The sequence below is a fragment of the Stegodyphus dumicola genome, chromosome 8 (genome assembly GCF_044657685.1).
Source record: "Stegodyphus dumicola isolate Sdum_Otavi_A_Nest chromosome 8, ASM4465768v1".
Classification (NCBI taxonomy): domain Eukaryota; kingdom Metazoa; phylum Arthropoda; class Arachnida; order Araneae; family Eresidae; genus Stegodyphus; species Stegodyphus dumicola.
Window position 1 is genome coordinate 119,521,210 of NC_140775.1, and position 25,419 is coordinate 119,546,628.

General features: G+C 32.2%; 1 long non-coding RNA gene across 1 annotated transcript in view; it reads right to left on the minus strand.

Annotated features, from left to right (window-relative positions):
- Positions 1–1,189: 1,189 nt before the first annotated feature.
- LOC118188652 (uncharacterized) overlaps positions 1,190–25,419 on the minus strand; it is a 32,239-nt gene continuing 8,009 nt past the window's right edge. Inside the window, exons 2-3 of the long non-coding RNA XR_015042889.1 lie at positions 2,109–2,197; positions 1,190–1,488 (exon numbers count right to left, since the gene is read on the minus strand). This is a non-coding gene — a long non-coding RNA (uncharacterized LOC118188652). The remainder of the gene's footprint in view (positions 1,489–2,108; positions 2,198–25,419) is intronic.

A 25,419-nucleotide genomic window follows, 5' to 3' on the forward strand; every position in this document is an offset into this window, starting at 1 on the left:
CACTATAATGATGTCACCCATTGCTACAACTGGGTATTAGTTTCTATTGTGCAATTTCTACAGTTTGTGACAGTTAAAATGCGTAATTTTTTGGATTACCCGGTATTGCTGATTTGGAATACAGTACTATTTATGAAAGGAAATGAAATAAACGTGGTTAAAATTTACTCAGAATATCAGTATAGGATCTATATTTTGAACCATAAACATTAAAGTACTCGCTGATAATAACACATTGCATAATTAACATATACATAATTTTAAAGATATGTAAAAATTATAACCAGACATTCTGAAGTTTTTTTTAATATTTTTTTCTATTTTTAGAATGTTTTCTCAGTAAGAAAAATATATTTAAAGTAAAAAATTCATTAAAACTGTTTCTCTTCTAGTCGTAAGAAAAATTATGAATTGAATGAATAACATGTCGAATCAACAATATGTCAGACTATAGACGTAGTAGAATTATCCACGAGAGCAGGTAAGACACATCTTTAAACTCAGATTTTGATTGTCTGTGATGTAGTCCTAACCTAATCTGCAGATTAAATCCGTTCCCCCTCAAATAATAGAAGAAAAATTAAAGATATCAGTATGAAAGTTACCAGACGTTGAGTCTGAACCATTTACAGGGTTATAACAATCGATTTCACCATTTGTAAATTAGAATCATACCTAAAATTTCTGTTGATGTAAATTTTTATTTTTTATTAAATAATATAGGAGTTAAGAAGGATATTTAGGTTTCGATCTTTTTCCTCAATTTAATAAACACGAAATTAAAATATAAATTTATGAAACAATTTTACTAACAAAAACATAGTTTCTCTAGTTGCAAATATGTATTCATTGTTTAAGGAAAAAATAAATAATCTAAGATTTTAATAATGAAAATAGAAAGAATTAGCTATTTGATTTTTACTTTTACTCCTTGATCTACAATAATTTAATGATGATTAATTATTTTTATAATACTCACTTAGTAATTTATAGACGCATAGCTAGTAAAAAGGGAAACAGTTCATGTAAAGCTATTCACGTTTAGTTTTTTCTTGAACTATTTCTTAAAAATGTATCAAAATATCATGAAATAAAACAGTTATTTCCTTGCTTAAGGTCAACAAGCCAACAAAAGCGGTCAGATTTTTCTAACGCAATTTATTTAGTTCTCGTTCGGGAATTATAAATGTATAACACACAAAAGCATAAATATCTAAAATAATAGAAACATATATAAATTATATTTAAGTGATTAATATGATGTGCGTTCAAGTTCTAAGTTCTCCGAATTGTTTCCCTTGGAAATGCAAGCATGCGAAATTATAATAAGTATTTTAAAAGATTAGGTCATTCATTGAGATTAGGGAAATCATGGAAAGTTCGCTTCACTGTTAGAAATCTTCTGGCCTCTTCCCGTGAAAGAAGCATTCTAGATAATGAAGTAGCTAGATTTTACATTCGAGGAACCTTCCACATTCTCCTATTGGCCTGTAAAGAAACCAATCGAAATTAAGTTTCAATTCAGTGAGATATATGATACAGAGGTACAAAAATGCATAATTTGCGTTTGTGGGTGCAGCCATTCAAAGAAAGTCAAATGTCGAGTAAAAACAAACGAAATTGGCTTCACACAGTTCGGACAGACGATTTTTTATTGCACGAAGATAATAAATGATTGTTAACGTCCACCGATGGACAGTGGTAGTTACAATGAAACTGCATCTTAAAAAGTTTTAAAAATATAAATTTTTCCAGCAGAACAAGAAATGGATCTTGAAAAGGCTGAACGTGTGTTTTTATACCAACAAAAAATTATTGCTTATCTGCTGTCTTGTATTCAAAAGTTTGTTAGTGTCACCAGTTTTGAAGCATTGCTCACTCTCTAACCTTATTTGAAGAAACTTTTGGTTCGCGAAGAAACTTTTGGTTTTACCAACACTGAAGGAATTCTATTCTGAAGGCAAATCATTTCTCGGCTGCAAATCTCATTCAGCCATGCAGACAGGATGTCATAGTTATGAAAAACGTATTCGTTGAGTGGCTGCATATGGAAGACTAACAAACATATGTTTTGAAAATAATAAGAATTTCTTACAACTTGAACGCACCGCACATTTATATTCCATGCATTTAAAACTGTTCTCTATTACTTATAATGTCATCTCAGTTTCCACCAGAATACCATCAAATTCCTTACCTGTAAAAAATATAAATAGTGTCAAGTAGAGTGAAATCAAACAATATTTAATTATAAATAGAACTAAATTTTTAAAATTTCCTTTAAACTAAATACTATACGAAATGAGACATAAAAAACATGAAATATATACCAATGTAAATGTGAAAGTCATATGTTGTAAAGGCAATCGCAAATTATTCGCGCAATGCAAAGGGAATGTAAACAAATTCCATCTAAACACCTTCAAATGACTCACAAAGAGTTGTTTCAATGTCACTAGAATGTTTAATGTACACGGTATTTTCTCTCTCCTTTCCGCATGCCTTCGTGGTGTAACAGGAAGAACACTCGAAACGTACTCGATAGGTCCGCAGTTCGAATACTGGCGAAGGCACTACACATTCTTCAGTTTCCTGGCATCGAAAAATTCTAAAAAAAGACTCTACGATTGTTTGTTTTAAGTTATTAACCTATTTTCAATAAATCCTACTGATTTCCAACTGTCGTGATTAAATATGCTTAAACTTCCCTTCAGAAAACAGTCGAAATAGGAAAAAAAAATATAGCCAGCAAATACAAATATATGTTATTTCTATGTATATGAATCTAGCATAGCTGAAAAGTTGATTCTCCATGCACTGTTGACGTTATTGGTTATAAAAGATCTCATACGGTAAGAAGATTTAAAAAGTAGTCTCTGAATAGTAAATTTTTAATGACAGTTTTTACACTTTACTACTGGCAACAAATGAGATAGCATGCTGTTCATTGGCTCTTATAATTTCACCACAGGTACTGTTCTGTAGCTCCGGAAACTCAGATCTTTTTTTTTTTTTTTTTTTTTTTTTTTTTTTTTTTTTTTTTTTACGTTCTTAATATTTTACTGACAGCAACAGTTCTTCATTTTGTGATTTAGTTATTTATAGATCCTGATTTCAAATTGTTGATTAGGGTTTGAGTTCTGAATCGTTATTTTAACTAGTTTTTAACAACTAGACTGACATTAATAGCAAAAGCAAAGTTTGTATTTGTTGATGCTGTCGGTAGATGAGACTTTGACATGTAGAATCAGTGAAAGTTTTAATAATAGAAAAGGATAACACCTTTTTAGTTTCAATTTAGCTATCATAGTGTTACTTGTTAGAAAAGAGCAACGTATGACGACCCTGTTTTTCTATACCATACATTTACTATCGTGGAAGAAATCAATCAATCTTAATTCTCACAACTTGAAATTTGCGATAGTGTTTGAAGATTTTGTCTAAATGTCGTGAAATTTAAAGATCAGAAAACGGAAAAAAGAGCATCAAACGCCGAAAAGAAGAGCAGTTTATGAGTACGCAATGCTGTTATTGCCACATAACGTATATTTAAAAAAATGAAAGTTTAAAGAAATAGATTTCTGGGAATTATAGCGTCTTGAGAAGTACTTACGCATAATTACATTCAATCACATGTTTTCTGGAATATACCATACTCCGTAGGACACGGTATCATTAATTGTTTGTTTATTTGCCTATACAAAGCATGTATACTAATTTGACATGCATAATTTCCAAACTTTCTAATCCAACTATATAATTTGTCTAAAAATCATATATTTTTAGTATATCTCATTGGTAATATTTACATTTGTTAACCAAATTCTTAGATCACTCAGTTACAAAATGCGTGCTCCCATTTACAGAATGCGCGCTTTAAAATGGTAATTTCTAAAAATAGTACGAAAAATGTAATACAAAATTCTCGTAACAAAAATAACCCATTACGAACATTCAAGCAATATAAATGGCAATGAAAAATAGTTTGGGAAATAAAATAAAAATATTCAAGCAGATTTTAATCATAAGCATGACCTCGGAGGAAATGAAACTCGGCTAAACTTAATTAAAACTCACTCCAGTATTTGAAGTACAGACTGATCCGAAATCAATTAAAAGTGAAGAAAATTAGAAAAATGACAAAACAAAAAATTATGGATCGAAATGAAGTGCAACCAAGTTTTCCCTTTAACTGATTAACGGGTAAAGTTTTTTTCCCTTACCTTTCCTGCTTTTACGATGAATTTTTACATCAATGTAACAATATCGGAGAAAGCTCTTGGGAATGGAACTTGTAATTTAGACATTAACACGCATAGTGTTATTGATTTTAAAACTATTTTATATTCTTCGTATTTGATTTATTTCTAATCAAAGATATATAAATTGTTAAGAGGTAATAATTATGTCAAGATTTTAATTGAATGACCATTTATATGTAGATAGAACAATGCTAATACTGAATTTAATTTTTATTAAGCACAAAATTATTTGTTTCCATCTAAAATTCCAACTCCTTTCATTATGATATTTTACTTAATGTTTTTCGCTTTACAAAATTTGGAAACTATATTCTTAACAGTTAAATAGTTATAAAATATAATTTATATTTTAGGTAACTTTTCTATTAATGGTTTAACGCGGGTTTCGATAATATTTTAAAAACTTTTGTAAACCGTTGCGTTGAAATATGTAGTAAGTCTTGAAACTGGGACTGAAAAATTTTAATATTAACTGGCCTCCAGAATTTTACAAATTTATTTCCGAGAGAAGTGCTTTTAACACTTTTTGTCAATTCATTGTAAAACTTTGTAATCATCCTTAATTTTACTTCAGTTTTTTTCTTCTGTTTATTTTGTATTGTGTTTCATACTTACTTCTGTAAGCTCCGTGTGATACTATGTGATACATGGGGAACTTATTATGTTTTTTAATAAAAAAAAATACATGAGATTGTTTAGTATAAGAAATTAAATACATTGTTACCAAAATCCCAATTGCGATAAGATAGCTTCCCCGCAAAAGGGTTACTAGCATACAAAACATCAAACCTCTGAAATTTCAGTTCTATTTCCAAGAGATTTTTAAAATCTTTGTAATTCACTATTAAAACTGGCAGCGAAACTCTAATAACAAGATCAAATATCGCAAATGTTTCATATTTGGCGTCTACTTTTATACGCCCATACCGAAGGAAGAGCACTTGAACGTAGGCTCTGAAAACCGAATAGTCTATTGCAGACGAGGAATATCACAAACTGTGTAAACAAAGATTCTGCATAAACAAAAAGTAAACTTCGCCATCTTTAATATGAATGCCGAAGTTTGTTAATATAAAAACAATAAATAGAGTGCTAAAATTTTTGAAGTAAATTTTGGGTAAATTTTTGAAGCACGGGAAAATAACTGCATAAATGTGCAGAGACTCATTTTCTTGGGAAGCATAAACTAAAAATCAAGACTCAAGCTGGATTCTAAGCTATATATCGCTATGTATATTAAGAAGACAGAGAAAGTAAGAAGGATATAAAACCCCCTTTTATTAAGAATGAATGTAACTCAAAATGATAGAAATTCAAATTAAATCTAAGTTAGGTCGTAAGTCAAACAAAGGCTACGCTGAACTGATTAATTAGCAAGATGGCCCAAACCTATATCGGGGTGACAGGCACTAGTAAGAACAAAGCAACGCTGAAGACATGCTGCTATGGAACATGCAATTAGTGGCGTGGCTTTCAACAGGCGGACTACGCTCTGATTAAAAAATATAAAACTTCTCTTTAAATGCTATCTCTTTCTACCTCATTTGAATATGCGCGAACTAAAAATTAGCATTCTGACGAGAAAACGAAAAGAAGGAATGAGAGCAAAACTCTATAACATAAAATAACTGATTTTGTAAAAAAAAAAAAAAAAAAAAAAAAAAAATCAATTTTTGCAAATGATACGCTTTTGAACAGAGCAGAAAATTACATTTTAGATGATCACCTGTACGCGATAATAGTTGAGATAATGTTAAGAACGCTGCAGGTGCAATGGTAGAAAATTTTGCTGAGAGTGCAATTTATATACTGCTCTGAGGATATCGAGTTTCATTATGCAAAACTAGAAAGCCCGGCGGTCCTACGAAATGACCGCTGTTCTAGATATTATAAATTGAAATTAAAATTATTTCTACAAAGGTATATGCTGATTCAAACTGAATTACTCAGGGCAGGCGGCGAGGACGCTCATTTGCTTACTGCCCCACAGAGTTTTCCCCCTTCTACTTGTTTAAAGTAGAATGCAATGAAGGAAACCACTGGCGGTACATTTCTTAAGAGCCACCGCTATATAAATAAATAGAGTTTAAAGATCATGTCACAGGTCAAAGATCTCTTCGTACACAATATTTCTTGTGTAGATCTTTCTATCATTTATAAGCTCGCCTTGCAGAGGGCCATCAATTATTTTTAATTTTACGTCCGTTCTTTCACGAACTCTTGAACAGGCAACATGAATTTGACCATGTGCAAATGCAGGCTCAGGTAAAAAAATGCCAGCACGCTTAAGCGTTTGGCCCTGAGACATATTGATGGTCATAGCAAAAGCAAGTTTCACAGGAAATTGTCTACGTCTCAATTGAAACGGCAACCCTGTTGGAGACGGAGCGAAATCAATTCTTGGAATGACATGTATTTTACCTTTAGAGGAGCCAGTCAAAGACTTAGCTATTATTACATTATTTCTGAATTGGAGAACCTCTAGCCTTCTTTACAGCATAATAATTGCTCCAAACTTTAACCTCAATATGTGAGGTGGCATGCCAGAAGGCGACATACTATTTAAAAATTCCGTTGGAAAGTTGTTGGCACTCGCATTATTGTCAGCTACAACAGAATCAACACTTAAATATGTCGTGTCGTTCCCTTCTATGATATTTAAGACATCATCATTTAGTTTGTTTAGATCAGAATTTTTAGGACACAATATTGCCCTTTCACTAATTTCACTGATGTTTCCACGCTGGATTTTAGTATCCAAAACCCAATCCACTAAACTATCTTTGCATATCATTGACAAAGGAATCTCGACAACGTCTTCACTCAATCCATTATTATCAGAAAGAGTTCCATTTCCAAGTTTTAAAAGCCACTCACTATATTCGGGGTCTTTGACCTCATGTTCATTGTCAGTGGGAGTTTCTTAAATAAATCCCATGGTTTTGCAAATTTGATGCTATTTTGTATTATTGCAGCTTGTGGAGCATGAGGCAATACTGATAGACATTGTCTAAAGTCACCTCCAAGAAGTAAAACTTTTCCTCCATATGGATAATCATTTTTCATCATTTCTTTTGACAACCTGTCAGTTGTATCCAAAACATGGTTTGAAGCCATGGTACATTCGTCAATTACTATGAGCATTGCTTCTCTTAAAAGGTTTGCTTTTTCAGTATTTAATTTTATATTAGATACTAATGTTTCATTTAATGGAATTGGCAATCCAAAAAGACTGTGTATTGTCTTTCCATCAAGTAATAAATTTGCGGCTACGCCTGTTGTAGCAGCAGAGAGGACAGAAATTTGTTTTCCTCTGCAATACCTCAACAGAGTTGTATAAAGATATGTTTTTCCAGATCCTCCAGGATCGTAAAAAAACAGTTTGCCACTATTGATTGGCGCATCTAAAGCAGTTAAAATACAATCATACGCTGACCTCTGTTGAGCATTAAAAGTCTCTTTATCTCTTTCTGCAAGTGCCATCTCTTCCTCCAGATCATATTGATTTTCTTGCATAGCAAGATCAGCAGGAGGATCTTTTAAGCTTGAATATTTTAAGGAGTGTTCTTGCAAAACACTCTGTGCTTCAAGAAGGGCAAAATTTTCACAATTAAAATGTGGCAAATGTTCATTATTAGGATGGATTTTATGACAAAAACTTTCCTTCATGTGTTGCCTGAACTGATTCCATAATTCAGTATGCTGAAAAAAATCGTCGGCAAATTTGCATATATATGCAAAAAGATGGCAAAACTGCCTTGAATTCAAAAATTCTTTAGCTTCAGCTAGTGTTGTTTTCCAAAACTAGTAATCTTTTAAATGACCGCGAGCCTTTGCCTCTTCATAAAAAGTCGAATATTCCATTTCATTAAATGTTTTACGGTATTCAAAAGAAGTGGCACCCTTGACGTGTAAAAGAAGAAGCCGTAAACAATAGCGTTCTTTATCAGCTGGATTGACAATGTACATTCTTCCAATTACTTTGTCTCCGCCACGTTGGCGCCGGCACCAATTTCCTGGGGCTTTTGCATTGCATACAAAATGTTCAGGGATATCACGATTGTAATATTCCTTAGCTTCATCATTGTGCTCATCAAGTTCAAACCAAGCAGTCAAATTTGCTGCACTTTCAACAGCTCCTTCTAAATCTTCAGCATTGAAGCACACATAATGCTCATCAGGCAAATGCACTTGTAATCTGTAAATTGTATGACTCTGATAGTGCATACTGAAACCAAATATTCGCCATGCCGCTTCGGGGGCGCTAACATAACGTGAGTCCACAAATTTGCAAATCTCATCCTGAGTTTGATTCCTTAGTTCAACTCGTGCACAGTCATGTCCTTTATAAATGTATTTATAAAGGTATTTGACACTTTGAATATAAGCACAAACTTTTACGTTTATATGGCAATTGTATTTTAAAAGTAAATAAGGATTGTGTGGCACAATCCACGAATTATCTATTACTTTATTGCCAATTATTGTAGGCTCCGTTCTTCTACGTCAGTATTTTATACATCCATTCACATCTTTATTTGTGAAAGCAAATGCTTTAGGAAACTCTTTTTTACATTTGCCATTTTCTATGCAGACGCAGTTTGGGTTCATTAATCCACACGGACCATGAATCATGTGCTTTGTTAGAATTTCAAAAAGGCTTGGCGAATTGACTTTGTCTGGAATTTCCGCACAGACAATTCTGTCAATATCAGCCTCACTTTTAAGCTTTGATTCACTGTCTAAAATTATTAAAATGTGACAGTGGGACAGTCCCCTTTTTTGAAACTCAATGACGTATACCATAGCTTGGGCTGTGCCAGAGTCCGTCTTTTAAATCTTTTAACAGGGATTTTAACTTAATGTTAAAAACTCTTGCTACAATATCAGATCTATTAGTAGCTGTTTGACCGTCCTTCAAGTTCTTCTGGATGTCATCCCAATTTGGATTACATGTCATTGTTACAAAAAGGTCTGGCTTAACAAAGTTTGTAACAATAGACATTGCATCTTGAAATCTTTGTTGCATGTTCCTGGGACTGCCTTCAAAGGAAGATAGAAAAACTATCTCTTTCCCAGGAACTTCAGTATTTTCTCCAATTAAGTAGTCAGAGAGACCATTGTATTTTTCAGTTTTAAGATCTTTTTGGTGAGTTCTAATGTAGCAAAGCCTCCCAGGATCCATTCGGCAATACTCACAAAAGAGTTGATGAGTTAATTTTCCTGCCATCATTAAGCGGATTAAAGTTGTCTCGAACTGACAACATATAGCTATAAAATTCCATTTCTGAAATTTGCGATCTATTTTTTCCAGGATTATTTAAGCTACGTTTAGGCTTCCAGCCTTGCTCTCCTCGTGGGAAAAGTAAAGGATACATCATTGGGTCAAGATTTGGATCCCACGTGCTGATTCGCTTTAATTCAGTTTTTGTTCAGGTTGAGCCTTTGGGTAAATTATTAAATCTCGCTCATGTGGTGGCTCTCCATCAGTGTTTCCAAATATGACAGCCACTCCGTTGGCTTGCTGGACATTATACCGCCTTTGATCTAAGTTACGATCACAGACAATGGCCATGGCAATGCTAATTGCTGGCTCATTGCTTGCTATAGCATTAGAGGCCAACTTGTTTTCAACTTTGTGCATCATTTTATATGCAGAAGCAAATGGGTTAATGTCTTGAAATAACTTCCCCATTTCATTAAGTAAGGTCTCAGGAACTCTTTTATTCCATTCTAAACGTGCCGAACTGGCTTCTGAGGGATCAAGTATATATAATTGGGCAAACTTTCCTTTCTCGTCAGAAGGATGCAAAGTTTCAGTTTGATGGAAAACTTGAAAATGAAGTTGAAAACAATAAAGTCCTGGTCGAGGCAAGTCAATTGGTCTGTTTCCCATGGATGCAAAAGCAAACGAACTATTAAAGGATCGAATGCTATCCATGTACTGTTTGCTATTTGGAATGCTAATTAGTCAACGATTTATTTAAAAGTGGTGGATAATTTTCAATTAGTGGAACTACAGTGTTTCCGTACTTGCCACATTGAGAAAAATCCTTTCTTGCCACTGTCAAATCGATTAGTTTCTAACTTGAAGTTTCAGGACTGACAGTGTTCACATTTAATATTCATGTCACCACAGGAATGCTCAAAAATTAAAGTTTTTCCGTTTGAAACTGTTTTAATCCTTTTTGCGTTTCGGTCAGCATTACTCTGTCGTTTTTTGCATTTCTCTCCTCCCTTTGTTCAAGGGACTCATTTTGTCGAGAAAGGCGCATTTGCTCTGCGACTGAAACAAGCTTTGTGTTTCTCAGCTCATTGGTTCTTTTTTGTCTAGAAAGCAGTTTTTTTTGCAGCTTTAGCTCCTTTTCTCTCCTCTTCAGTGCTGTATTTTCTAGGAGGCATTCTTAAAACAAATTACGTTAAGACGCAGTTTTCATTTAAAACAGATGATTGCCAATGCAAACAAATATTCACGTTTCCCCTGACGCGCTCAATTTGCGTTCAGCTGAAAATTCAGTTTAAAATACAAAAACAGATTTAATAATTTTAAAGGAAAATGTATTTATTGGCAACATTGTATTGTATTTCCTATCTAGTTTTGGCAACAATAAAAGAAAATTATGAACGTGGATTTGAAAATCAAATGTTTGAGAAACCATTAGCTAGTACATTTACGCAAGCAACCAATGAACTATCGGCGACACACACTTTAGCCGCTTATATATATAAAGATTCCGAATCTCATTACAATAACATACGGGACCGTGGTAAAATCACATGATGCGAAGCTTCTGTTAGTGTAAACCAACGTTTCCCAACCGGGATCGATATAAACTTTGATAGTATCACAAGCAAATATGTTTCCCCTTGAGTGTCCATAATATGAACTAAGGGATTCACGATAAAATACTTTTAGTGAAATAATTTAATAAGAAAGGTCCAGAAACCTTGCGGTTAGAAGATACTCGTATTTTCTGGAATCTTCTTTATTTAACGTTAAAAAAAATTCCGTCCATGTAAAATTCTCGAAGAAGAAATCAATATTTTAGCACCGACTAATAAGGAAGAAGTTAGTCAATCAAACGTAGTCGTTTCATTCTACAGTTTCAATACGTTCTATAGTGAGTAATCGGTGTGTTACAAAATTGTTTGCGCTATTGAAGGTTATTGCTCTAGTGAATTATTAGCAGAGGCGGCTCCTGGAGTGAGCAGAAGTGCATTTAAACCCCCTTCTGAAAACAAAATAAAAAAATTTAAATTTCAGTTAATTTTTTAATTATGTATTTCTAAAATTTTAAATTCGCAATTTATTTTTAATAGTCAACATCTGATGCTTAAAGTTTAAGGGTACGAATAGTAAATATTAAGATTACTTGTAGATTTTTAGGCAAGCATCTCCTGGGGTATTGAGAAAACTCAAGAAATGTGTGTTACTATACAGTCTGTGCTAGGATAAGCACTGCTCCTAGTAAGAGGTCACGATACGGCAATGCCTACAAGCATTTCAAACTTTAAATATTTGAAACTAATATTAAAATTACTGTTTTCAGATTACGTACTAATGATAACATGAAGCTAATAAGCTTCGTCACCATTTGGAGATCAGGCATAGCGAAAAGAGAAATAAACCAGTACTGCATTATCGAAAACTGCGAGACAATTTTCAAGAAAGAAACAAATCGGATCAGATTCTTAGTAAATAAGCAAGCAACAAAGGTAGCGGTTTAATAACATCATATAAAATCAGAAATAACATCAATTTTTTTTAAATGTTATCTTGCCATTCATGTTAGTTATAACTTTTATAGTATCAAGAAAAAAATGCATTCCAAATTACCGAAAACCTCCCTTTGAATAATAGCACAGTATAGAGACGCATTGATGAAATTTCTGAAGATCTAGAAAGCCAACTACTTGCTCTATTAATCTATTATCTTGAATAAAACTGTTTGCACTGCAACTCGGTAAGTCAACTTTTAATAGCCAATGAAGTACTTTTATTTACATATGCAAGATACATGCATGTTAATCAGTTCAGAGGAGAAATACTTTTTGCAAGATTCCTCAAAACAGATACTAAATGTAAAACAATATATAATGAAATCCTAAACTTATTTTTAAAAAAGATATTTCACTCGGAAATTTAACTACTCGAGCTACTGATGGCGCGCTTCATGGTCTATAGAGAGGTAGATACATAATAGCTCATTTCAAAAATGCATTGCTAAAAGTATTGTGCATATATTGCCTGGTTCACCCTCAGAATCTGGTGGCGAAGAGATTTAGTGGACGTGTTTATGAAACATTAACTCTTGAAATAAACTCTGTCAACTTCATTAAGGTTAATGCTCTTCAAGATCGTCTCTTTTGGAAATTTAGTGCTGAAAATGAAGAAGTACCTTGTACTGTATACAGAGTCATGTAGTTCACACAGAGGTGCAATGGTTGTCTAAAGTCAAACTGTCTTCGTTCCGTCTTTGTCATTTGGGACAGTATTGTATCAATTTTAAACTAAATTGATAGTGAAAAACAGTTCATTGCCATGAAACGAAAGACATATTTTACCTCTGAGATGTGTTTAAAAAACTGAATTCTGTTAATAGGCAATTGCAAGAACATAATTGTGATTTAATATCTAGCAAGGGAGCCGTCAATGTATTCTTAGGAACACTTCAATCATAAAGTCTCAACATTTCACGCCATTCCAAACCTTGCCTCAGTTAGCAGTCACTTAGAAGATGATGATTTTGTTCTGCGTGTTAATCATTTAAGAAGAAATAAAAAAAAGTATTCAATTTCAGTTTAAGGACCCACTAGATCTAAACATCCTAGACTGGGCATTGATTGCATTTGAGATTAAATTTCGCTGATGGTGAACTTGAGTTACAAGAGGAACTTCATGAACTGCGGTTGATGAAAAAAAATTTAGTTTAGTTTTTATATTATAATCCTTCAAAAGTTTGATTCCTCTGACGTTGCAAAATATGTAAATATAACAATTATGCAAAACAAGCTTATTTCTTTTTCAGTAATGGTTATTTAGAAAATTAATTGTTAGCTCACAAGAAATGTTCCTAATTTTAAATCGTTTTAATAGCAAAGCACGTATAAAATGGAATAAAATACAAAAAAGAAGAATGAATCTAATTTATAAAGTAGCAGAACATCAAAGGAGAAAAGTGAGAGGCGTTATTTTATCGAGTTATTCTTTGAGCGGTGACAAGAAGATTTTTAGCTGACACAGAAGATTTTTTATAGAATGATCAAAGAGAAAATTAAAAGTGGCAGCATTTTTTTTATCCTTCCACAGCTATAACTTTAGTCTTCGTTGCAGAAAAGAACACAAGATTAGTCTTTAAAAAACAAGAAAGAAATAGTTTTTTTCTCCTCCAAGAGATCAAATTTGATTGTGCCTAATTGAATGAAATATTTGCTTTGCTCATCTTTTTTCTACATAAGGGTTATTTCTTTCACGAATATGAAAATAGAATAAACTCATATGAAAATAAATTTTTAAGTTTTGGAATATAGCTCTTACATTCATTGATATACCATAGAAATTTCATTACATAAAATGCTTTGTTTAGAGTCATCCAAAACAAAACAAAGTGAAACGTATGATTAAAATGGATGAATTATTTTAATTTCAATAAATGGAATTTTATAATGTACTTTTCAAACTGCAACTGCAATTCATTTCCGCTGTGCAAAACACCGACTTAAAAAGATTCGTAATTTGTGTTCTCTTTAATAGCTATAAGATTATCGGAGGTGTCAAGAGAACAAGAATCAGTGTAATAATCGTAAACTTCCAGGACTAATTCCGGTGGTTTACACACAGAATCGTCTTCTTCAGCTACAGAAGTGCAAATGTCGAAAGAGAAGCTCGTGCTCAGGCGATAACAATGAGAGGAAGGAAATCAAGCTAATGGTACCAGTAGCTATCTTCTCATAAATTTAAAGTCATACTTCATATAATACAAATTCGTAGCATTTATTTTGATGACGACCACCTGGGGTGTAGTAAAAATAATGTTGCCTTGACTCTATCCCTAAGAAAAATTACATTTAAGAAAAATTACATTTTGCTGTTTAAAATCAAAATTAAGACTTCAGAACCTGCACTAAGCGTAAAACTAAGATAAAGTTACTATATGCTTTGTAGGATTCTCCACTGTGTAATTCGGAGTTACAGTTGAAAGTGAAGAATCTTAAGAACTAGTAAACGAGTAATCGCTTGAGTTCGTGAGACAAGGAATAAACTTGGGGAGGGTTAAAAGACCCTTTATTATTCAAATAAGATTTAACAGAACTCCGTCTTGGAGTTGTATAATTAAGCCGACACTTGGGCATGAACTTAAGAGACTAAGAATCAAACTAATGTTAAGAGATACAGCTGAACCTATCAAAATACTAACAAAGTTGGCCCCTTAATGCTAATTGACTCGAAACTATCAAAGACCTAAAGTACGGCCGAGCGTAATAATAGCTTACGAGAGAGTAGCCGAAAAAGGTGGCCGCGTACAACCAGAATATCTGGTATCTCTCCCTTTAAGGCAGTACAACTTTGCGGTTAAATATCGCCCTTCCTCATTAGCATTCAAACGTGATTCTAAAACTACGTTCTGGCCAGAAGCGGTAAGTTGAAATTAAGAATCAATAGGAAAGGAAGTTGAACTCAAAATTTAACTGTTAATAAAATTAACATAATCCTTACAGAGTTAATAGTAAGTTCATGCAAATAGTTTATCCCATCCTTCTCCAACTCTAAGTTCATTAAAAAGCATTATGTATGGTTCATTATTATTCTCTCCTTGCAATGTATTGTATTGTTGTATTCATTGCGTAATTTCGTAGTCCTTATATATAAGATGAATTTAACTGTTTCGTTATATAAGTCTTGCCCGTGGAAAGTTTTATTACATAACACATGATTTCAATCCTATATTATATAATATTTCTCCTTACTGTGCCCCAGTTCTCTCAAATCCTTAAGGCGTCTTATCTCCGTTCTAACTGTTCTCTCTCAATCCTTAGCTATCCCATTCGAGGGAACCTCAAGCTCTGACTTGTCACGGGATGGGCATTTCATGGTATCAAGAAACGAGCATGTCCAAATTCGGGTTATATTCACGCAATATATATAATCAACTAAACGTTAATACAGAGTTTTGCAATCGGAGATTGCAGTGGTTCGCAGTTCAATGTGTCATTGTCGGTAATACGGTGTCCTTCTTCAAGGCGAGAACGCTCGCCCTCACATCAGTGAATTTACTAAAACTGTTATTTATTTGCTTGGCTGAAGTTTACTATTCCTACTGCATTTTTCTGATCGAATGCTTGGTTATTATCATTTTCAGTTTGTATTCAACAATGTGCGAGCTTTTCTTTCAACAACCATGGTGTAAAGGTTGCTCTATCAATTCTTCGATTCATGACTCGGTGATTTTTACTAGAGATTGGCATACCAGCAAAATGCTGGCAAGAAATCTTTAAACACGAATATAAAATGGTAGTAGTGTCTGATTTTTCAGCACGTTTTAAGATAAGATAAAAATTAAAGAAATTGGAAAAAAAATGCATGACAATCCAATATATGTATGTTCTCGCATGCACTCTATATGTGCGAATTTAGGCTGTGATGCATATAGACATTTTATGGCTTAATTAATTTAAAAAGGACATTTTCGAAAACAAATTTTTATAGTTTAATTTTCTACATAATTTTTTCTAACGCTTAATATCTCATGCCTAGAGGATTTATGAATGATTTCGTAGAATCCAATTTTCAGAATGATCTTCGTTCTTTGTTAAAGTTTCCTGAATTTTTGCAAGCGTCAGAATTATGCTTTTTAATGTAAGATTTCATTTTAAGAAACTGAAAAAGATTTTCAATGTAAAAAAAAATCGGCTGATAATATTAAAGGTAATAGATATTTACTCTTATAATCCTCTCATTGCACATTTTTCTTTCACTAGGTTCATCGTATACCTTAAATTCTTCTGATCTGAGGTAGCAGTATGGAAGTGTTATGCATAGCAGATTACAATATGTAAGTGAAAAACGAACACTGAAAGTACTAATTATAACTGTCCCCTATTCAAATAGAATATATTAAGATTAGAATACCAATTCATAAGTGCTTTTTCAACTGCTCTCTTGCTACCTTTTCCCACAAAAATGTCATGAACTGTAAAAATTTTCTTTCTCGATTTTTTACGCAGTAAAATGCAATTAGCAAAACTACGAGTGAAGAGTTTAATGCTTGTAAAGATAGTAACATTTTCATTTGCTATCAACACCTTGAGCATATTTACATTGTGCTAAAGAGACACCATAAGTTCTTACGTGGTCTAATTTTCTTATAGCCGAATATGATGAATTTGCTCTGTTTGTTTTTACTTTAAGTAGAACATATTCTTACATTATTTACTCCCGATAACAATAACTAAAAGTAAACGGATCCACGACAAATGGTCTTACTTTTAATTGTCAAATACGAAATATGGCGATCCTAGGTGAAGTTTCTTTTATTCAGGTAAATGATTATTAATTTCCCTCTAGGTTCCAACTAAAACAGTCTCAAATATCACCAATAGTAAATGCAAGTCTTATCACTAGTAAAGATTCGTTTGACAAATTTGAGATTACTCTCTTGTGCGTAACTCTTCAGCCAGCAGATATGTTCTTTGTTGACTTAAATATAGAGAAAAATATATCTTAAGCATACCTTGCCGGCTGAAGGATGTAACCGAATCCTTATTACTTTATATTTTCAGCCTTTGAAGCCTAAACAGAAGATTTCTCCAACATAAATTCAAACAAAACATTTCTTTTAAACGCATTCCTTTAGAACAGCAGTTCCGAAAATGTTGTATGAATACCTGAGGCATATACGACGGCTGAGTCGCAAGAAAATTATTATTAATGGAGAGAAAAACAATAAATCGATAGCATAAGTGCTGATAAATAAGGAAAATATTCTAAAGGTTTAAATCTGCCATTGAGGACAAGCAATTGTGAAATTACAGTGGTGGCAGTCGTTATAATATCAGGAGAAATGCAATACGACTAATAGTAAATAACTAATAACTAATTCAAGCTGCAGAAGAAAAAAAAAGATGGTTGAAGCTACCATAATAATTGGAAAAGGATTGCTGAATTTTCTTTTCTGTTTTCCGCTGTCTGCATAGACGTTCCTCTTAGGAAAGATGTTTGCCGGCCTGCTTAGATCCAGTACACATTTTTAGTGCCTAGAATCACGTCCCCCAAAGTTCCAAGGGAAAACAAGTCATAGAATTAAGAAAAATCAGCTGTATAGCTGTTCTAAGAGCAACGAGCTCGGCTTGAAAGACTGAGTTGTCGAAACTTAGCCTGCGTGACCAGGTCTGGATTACATTGTTCCCTAGCATTTCGCAGAAACTGCAGCCAGTACCTTGCTATTCTTTGTAGCCATCTATGTACAAAGCATGATTTTCTATGCATGGTTTCAATTGAATTATGAGTGAGTGCATTTTTTCTCTTTTATTGAGCATGATTGTGCTAACAAAGTATGGTCAACGGATTTTTCCTGCAATAAAACCATACTGGCGGCTGTTCAGTATTTTTCGTCTTGTTCTGTGATGCTGTGATCAATTCTGTGCACCCAAAAGTTTCTTTCTGCCCGCTGGCCGAATGGCATGTTTTTGCATAGAAGCTCTAACTGTAAAAACTGTCTTTTAAACTATTTTTAACTGTATTTGGTGTTTTATTTTTTAATACTTTAAAAATTTCAATGAAGATGTTTTGAGTTTCTATGTATTTTCCCTTTGCCACAAAGAGACCATAAGAAGTACATCTCTAATGTAATTCTAGGAAATACGTTTAAATGAAATGCAGCAAAAAATGTATATAATTTAATAGGCCAAGTGTTGTGGTGCCCACATCAAATATTTAATATTGAGAAAGTCATAAATAAGTTACGTAGTTCTCTTTCCTTGCAAATGTGAAATTCAAACAAGGTTAATTGCAGAGTTTATTTTAAAATAACTTTTGTTCTTTTTGAATTGCAAAATATAAAAGTGTTATATTATCAGGACTGCTATGTCTTTTGACTTGTTTAGGGAACATGATGTGTTCTGAATAAGAACAGGGAGCTTACTCAAGCTATGTTCAAGTATGTGTGGAATGGACGACACAAGCAGGAAGGGTTTACTTTACCCTTTATTCTCTGCACTTCGGGATACAGAGACCAACCACTTGTGGCCTGAATGTAAGAATATAAAACTACTAACTAAAATTCTAAATAAGAGTTAACTTTGAATTAGTTTACAAATGCCTAACACTAAGACTGGTCTTTTAAAAGATTACGTATGTAGTAAGCAAACTGCCGAAACTACAATACGTTTTCAATATCAAGAGGATTAAACCTCCGGCCTTAAAGGCAAGCAGCAACTGATTGAAAACTGGTACAGAGTGCAGTGGCAAGGCGGCTCACTTTCCCTCTCTCTCTAGCTCTTGCCAAAAAGCCACAACTTAAATACTTGGGCGTTAGCAAGTACAATTTGCATAAAGAAGTTAACACATTTAATTCTAGCCGAAAGTAAAAAATAAGAAGTGATAGTACAGTTTTAAAATAAAATAAACGTTAGTAAAACTTAAGATCCTTACAATATACATAAAAATGAATTAACTGGTTAATAAGTAGTCTGTATACCGAGCTGAAGCTCTCGTAGACTGGCTCTGATTTGACATTTACATTAATAATTGTTAAGGAAGTCTAAAAGCTGATGGCTAGAGTAAAGCTGTTATTATAGTGAGAGATGACCGATAAACAGTATGAAATTTCCATATAATTCTTCCATGGAAAAAAAATTGAAAGCATTCACATGCATATTTATACGTAAGTTTCATTACTGTTAAGTCACTTAAAAATGAAATATCCCAACTGCAGACAAAAAGGATTAATACTCTTCCAGCTACTATCTAAAATGCTCAATGCAAAATCTTATCTATTATCAGCTGACATAGATAGTGAAAATGAAGTTAAAATATTATGTAGAAAAAAACTCGTGTCGCTAAAAATGTTAAAAAACAAATAAATGTTGAAACTTTAACAGATTCTTATGTTGAATATGGTTGCAAAAATTTTAACAATGCAACCTTTCTGAGAATCAAGGAAATATATTATGTTATCGAGTCAGCTGTAATTGAGAGCATAAAAATAATCGATTGTTTTCTGTATATACTGACTAGAGCATAGTTGGGCTAACACTTTCAATCTTGCTTTATATTAAAAGGAATATAAGAGGGAAATATTCGATGAAAATTTCTTACCAAGTTGTTCTTTCATAGAAAGGACTTTTTAATGATTATTTTACCGAAAGGAACATTGACTGGAACAAGTGCTGTAGTGTTCTTAGAGATACGGACAAACCTTTGTTGATAAGGTGCTACACAGGTCTGAGAACAAAGAAAGACAACGCCGTATAGATTAAAGCCATGGCTACATTCATATATAAAAGGTAAATTGCAAAACGTTTCCATAGTCACTGAGAGAAGATGACTTGGCAACAATTATTAATTTCATTAAACTCAATGCAATAAGCTCCCGACAATTCAGAAACTTATGTGATGAGATAGACAGCTCAAATAATACATTATTTGAGCTGTCTATCTCAAATAATATGTACAAACGAGAACGAATGTGAAGCTTAAGGGCTTAAGCTTACATGAAGCTTATGTTCGTTTCAAACCATCCGTTTCAGTTAAGTTTGCAATTTTACAAATTTAAAGGCTTCAAGGATTTATATATTTGTATGATATTTTTTCAGAAATAGCTGATAGGTCTCAGTTTAGAATAACAGAACAGTTCCGTAACTCTTTTAGAATACCTGACTAATTTAAACTAAATTATATGATTATTAATTAATTAAGTTAAATTTATGAGAATAACATGTTGAAAAATTCAGACCGAAACATTAGAGACGCTACGATTTATTTCGTAAATTAAATTGGTCTTCAACCTACAGTCAAAGTCAAAATGAATGTAGGCACCTATTTAAAAGGACTCTAAGAAGTGTTTAAATATTCCTTTGCAAATGAAGTGAAGAGGACGTATGTAATTAAGATCTTTTCAATGGACATTTCTTTGAAGCAACTTCAAAATTATCATTCTCTAGGGAAGAACAATTTATTCCGTTTTCTACTGATGCTTCCTGGAAAGTCGTGTTTAAAAAAGAATACATTGCTCCTTTTGATTTTCAATGACAGAAAAACATAAAAAATTATGCAATGAGCATAAAAACGTTAGTTGGATTTAAGAGCACTGGACTTCTGAAAGCAGTATTCTTATTTTTTTACGTATATAAAAAGTAATTATGGTAAATAACTGCTCCTGATTTAATATTTAATCTCTCCAAATTAGATCATTACTTAAACATTGAGCTGAACTAAGCAGGCTGAGTGATCACATTAATAGTGAGGTTTAAACAACAGAATCTTAAAATGATTGCTTATTTTTTATTAATTTTTAAAATTGCAATATGACTTTGATTTGTTCATTATATATTTGAGTATAAAGTTTATTAAAATTCATCAATTTACTCAACTTTGCATTTCCATTGAAGTTGATATTGAAAATATTTGTAGCATGTAAAAAAAGTTATTTTTAGATTTAAAATTATGTGTTTATCACTATGTTTATTTGAAATAATAATCATACTTCATTTAATTCTACTTTTCCATCTTTATTCATTGTAATCTATTAATTTTACGATGCTACAATTAAACAACAGTAAGATATATGTAAGGAAATAACTATAGGGAGGTTAACTTAAGGGTAAATTATTCTGAAGTTAAGGGTATACTATAATATCAGTCTTATTAAGTGATGGAAAGAAAGAAGAAAGAAAGTTAATAAGTATCGTTTCTCTGAAAGGCAATACTTTAAACAACACCAAACTATTCTGTAATTGGGTACGTAAAATATGCCGTTAGAAATATTTCTTGCTAATTAAACTAAGATTTAAAATGCTCACAAAAATTACATAAGCGGGCTTAAATTCTCTCAATTGGATATGTAATTAAAATAAAATAAAGATTTAAATTATTAAGAAGCGCTCTTGTCACAAAAAATTAATTAAGCGGCCTTAATTATTTCAGTTAGGTATGTAATTAAAATAAAATAAAGATTTAAATTATTAAGAAGCGCCCTTACTGCTTTTATATCATTCAGTTATTGCAGGTTTATTAAATTTGAAAAAAAAAATAATAATAAAAAAAAAATAACTGTAGTATTCTTTGCTGAACCAAAAAGCATTGTGAGAACATTCTGCTAGCGGGACTGTGTAGATGTAAATTTAAAGTTCTTATTTTTTGAGCAAATTTTTGAGCTCTAGTCAAGTCAGGTAGATAATGCATGCATGATAGCGTAACATAAAATAATAATGTAACAGTTCGGGACTTTTCGAAATACTCTTCTTACTATGTTTCTAACGTAACAACAATGCTGAGATCCGCAATAATCAGTGTCACTAATAATTATTCAACACGTATAACGAGACCAGTTGAAAATACTCCTAAAACTCTGTAGACGCTTGGCGCATGTGTTATGCTTAAAATAGGTTGCTGCAAAAATTAATGTTTTCTGTAATTCTAAATATATTCATAAATGCAGAATGTATTAAAATTAAGGTCAGAATCTAATGAAAATAGTCACAATTTTGTGTCATCTGAGATTTCTCTAAATAGAAATTACTGTTTAAATGATAACCAGAGAGCAAAAATTGTGTGCTTTCTGTGTTTCAAGTAATTAAAAATTGCGATAATAGTAAAATGTTAAGTTCTCTGACATGGGCTAGCTCTGAATTTAGTATGAAAAGTATTTGGTCCATAAAGAAATCATGAATATCCTAATCCTAATTGTTCTAGTTTTACACTGTGGTTTCTCTCTAGATTTATTCTAAAAAAATTTAAATCGGGTTATTAATATCCGTGTAAAAATAACCCAAATCAATTAAGTTTCTCTTCAAAATTAATATTAAATCTGATTTAATGTCTGCGAGTTCATTCTTTCACATAAACGTGTAGGTTGTTGTTTTTCAACAAAGTAACGAGATTAATGAATACTTCAGCAATTCAAAACGCTGATCTACATGTTATACAAAACACCTATTTTTGTTTAGAGAGCCATAAATATTCACAGCAATGAGTGTGCTTTCATAAAAGGTAAAAATAACATTGTGCACGTTATTTCAATAAAATAGAAGCTCCTGTTCAAGATTAATCTTGAAGAACTAAAAACTACCATCATTGAATGTTCAGTACACATACAATTAATGGTAGATAAAATATTAATTCAAACAATAAACTAGTGAAAAACTGCTAATACATCTAAGATTTTGAAGTAAGTAAAAGAAACATAAATACTAAAATGATGAATACTTCATTTAATGCCTAGTCTACAGCGCCAAACATATACTTTTGATATCGAATGTTGATAACATTTTAACATCCCAATTTTTAAGCATGCCTCCTTGAATTTTTTAGACTTCCATACTTTACGGCTATTTCATTCGCGTCCTAAAACTTTCCATAAGGACATTTTCTCTAGATTAAACAGTAAATATTTTTTGAAATAACGATATCATAATATTCATAGTTTAAGAGTATAATGTTTAAACGTGCACTAAAACTCCAATTGTAAAACGTGTAAATTAAATAAAATAAACTATAGTAGGAGAAAGCAAGCTACACAATTTAATGCTAATGAACATTAAATTGTGTAGCCTGTAATAGTTGATCTCAAGTTCATTTCCTGACAACAGAGTTTTCGTAATGTTCCCCATTTACCAGTGGCTGAATAGTTAAGACTGCTGAACACCAATAACTCGAATGAAGTTCAAAGTTTGGTGAATGTGTTAATATCATGGATGATTTCATTGTTTTCTAGAAATGTAGTGTGAATACGTACTAGTATCCATTACAACGGTCTCCATAAAGGCACTCCTCTCGTTAAATAATGGGCATTTGCGTGCTCCACCGTATTCAAGTAACCCAAATTTATTTAACCATTATGTCCCCCAATATCAACTTGAAATCCTAGCTGTCTACCATGAGAAAACGCGTTTGATAACATCAGCTATAAAGCAGACAACATAAGTGTTTGCCATTATATTTTATCCTAAATGAGTAAATTGAAAATAAGTGTTTGTGTTTAATTACAGGTCGCTCTGAGGACGGTATATTGGTTCGGATGCTGATTGCTAATCCATGGTGCTGGTTCGAATCTCGCAGAAGACTTGGATGTTTGTGTATGTCTGCTTCCTCTTCTTGCGTGATATCAATCTACCGCTATCATGTGTCTTGGGCAGTGTCCGACCGTTCATGTCAAATTGCTCCAGAACAAGTTCTCGGCAACTAAGATATGACTAATTATAGATAAAGCTTCATAGCAGTTCAAAGCGGATAGCTCCCAGGAAATATCAGGCTAAAAACCCCATTTTGAGACAACATTTCTATTAAGTCCGACACAGCTGAAGAAAATAAGCATTACCGATATGTCACTTGCCGACATTCTATTGATTGCTCAAAATTCCGTAAACTTATTTCGCCTATGTTTAATCAATTTATTAGAAATGGCTTAACCAAATAGAAAAGCATAAAATAAAAAATGCATCAATTTTAAGTAATAAGATTACTTCAGCTTATTACTTTAATAAGATGAAAAATACTTTAATAATATGAATCGTATTACTTAAATAAGATAAATTGTATTACTTTAATAAGATGAATCGTATACCTTTAATAAGAATCTTATTACTTTTAAGCAATAAGATTCAATACAAAAATCTGGGCTTCTAAGAAAAGCAAATCTTCTTCTGGATGAAGCTATTGCTGACATAACAAAGCTCACAGAATTCAAAGAATAACCAAAGCGTTTATATAGCTTTAATTAAGGAAAATGTCACACTAAAAGTACGAAACTTGGAAAATCAGGAAAAAACAAAGTAATTCTGAATAAAATATTTTTTTCACAAGTTAAAAGAATATATTTCGCACATTTTGTTACACTGTTGTAAAAGAAATTGTTTTACCATTTTACTAGTCGAATCAATTAAGTGAACGAAATGCATTTTTATTTCTTATATTTTTATAGAAAACAAACAAGGAGTCTCATCAGTGTTGTTTAAATTCTCACCTTTAAAAACTGAAACATTTGCACTATATTAACTACATTTAAGGCAATGACTGTTCAGTTGTTTACAGTCGCTAATCCTCTTGTACATAAGCACTGATTAAGCTATAAATTTTCTGTAATTAACTTTAACTTATTCTCTCCAGAGAAGAATATTTATTACTTGAAATATATCACTACTTTAAATGCCCTTCAGCAGCTTATTTTGTTAATACACTATTCAACACTAGTAAGCTCTTTGGAAGAAAAATTTAAAAGCTGCATTTTATCACTGAAATTTCAATGTTATTATTCTAAGAAAATAAGCATGAAAAATCTCAGGATTTAGTTCTTAAAAGAGAGTTATCCTGATAAAGATTTTAATGAGATACAATATACTAACAATCTACTTTCATAAATATATCCATTTTTAAAAAGAGGAAAATGTAATTTGCATGAGAAGGAAGTACCTTTTTTCAACAAAAAGAACTGCACGGAAGTATAAAAAGGCTATTTAAGCAAAAGTGTTTATCATTATCATTAACTAAGAAACATTTTGTACGCGTTTAGATTCGATTAAATTATGTCTGTTTAATTTATGGCAAACTTTCACCAAATATCGCAAGTAATTTTCAGTGACAAAAACATAGGAAAACATTTTCAAAGAGGCATGGAATAAAAGCAGAAAATAAACAAATAGATAATAAAAAGTACTGCAACTTAGTATAGTGTCTACAGTTTTTTTCAATAATATTCTACTATATCATCTATATTTTCATGTTTTAAATACTGGTTCTTGTGTGAAAATTCGTGTGCTAGTCCACATGTGCTGGTCCATAACACATATTTGAGCGAGATAGTTCTGTTATTAAACCTGCAATACATGATCGTCTTGAACAACCATTTATTAATCGTATAACTCGATCATCTTATCTTAGCAATAAATGAGAACCTTAAGATATTTTTCATCCTTCATAGACACCCTTGGGCACATATCAGTG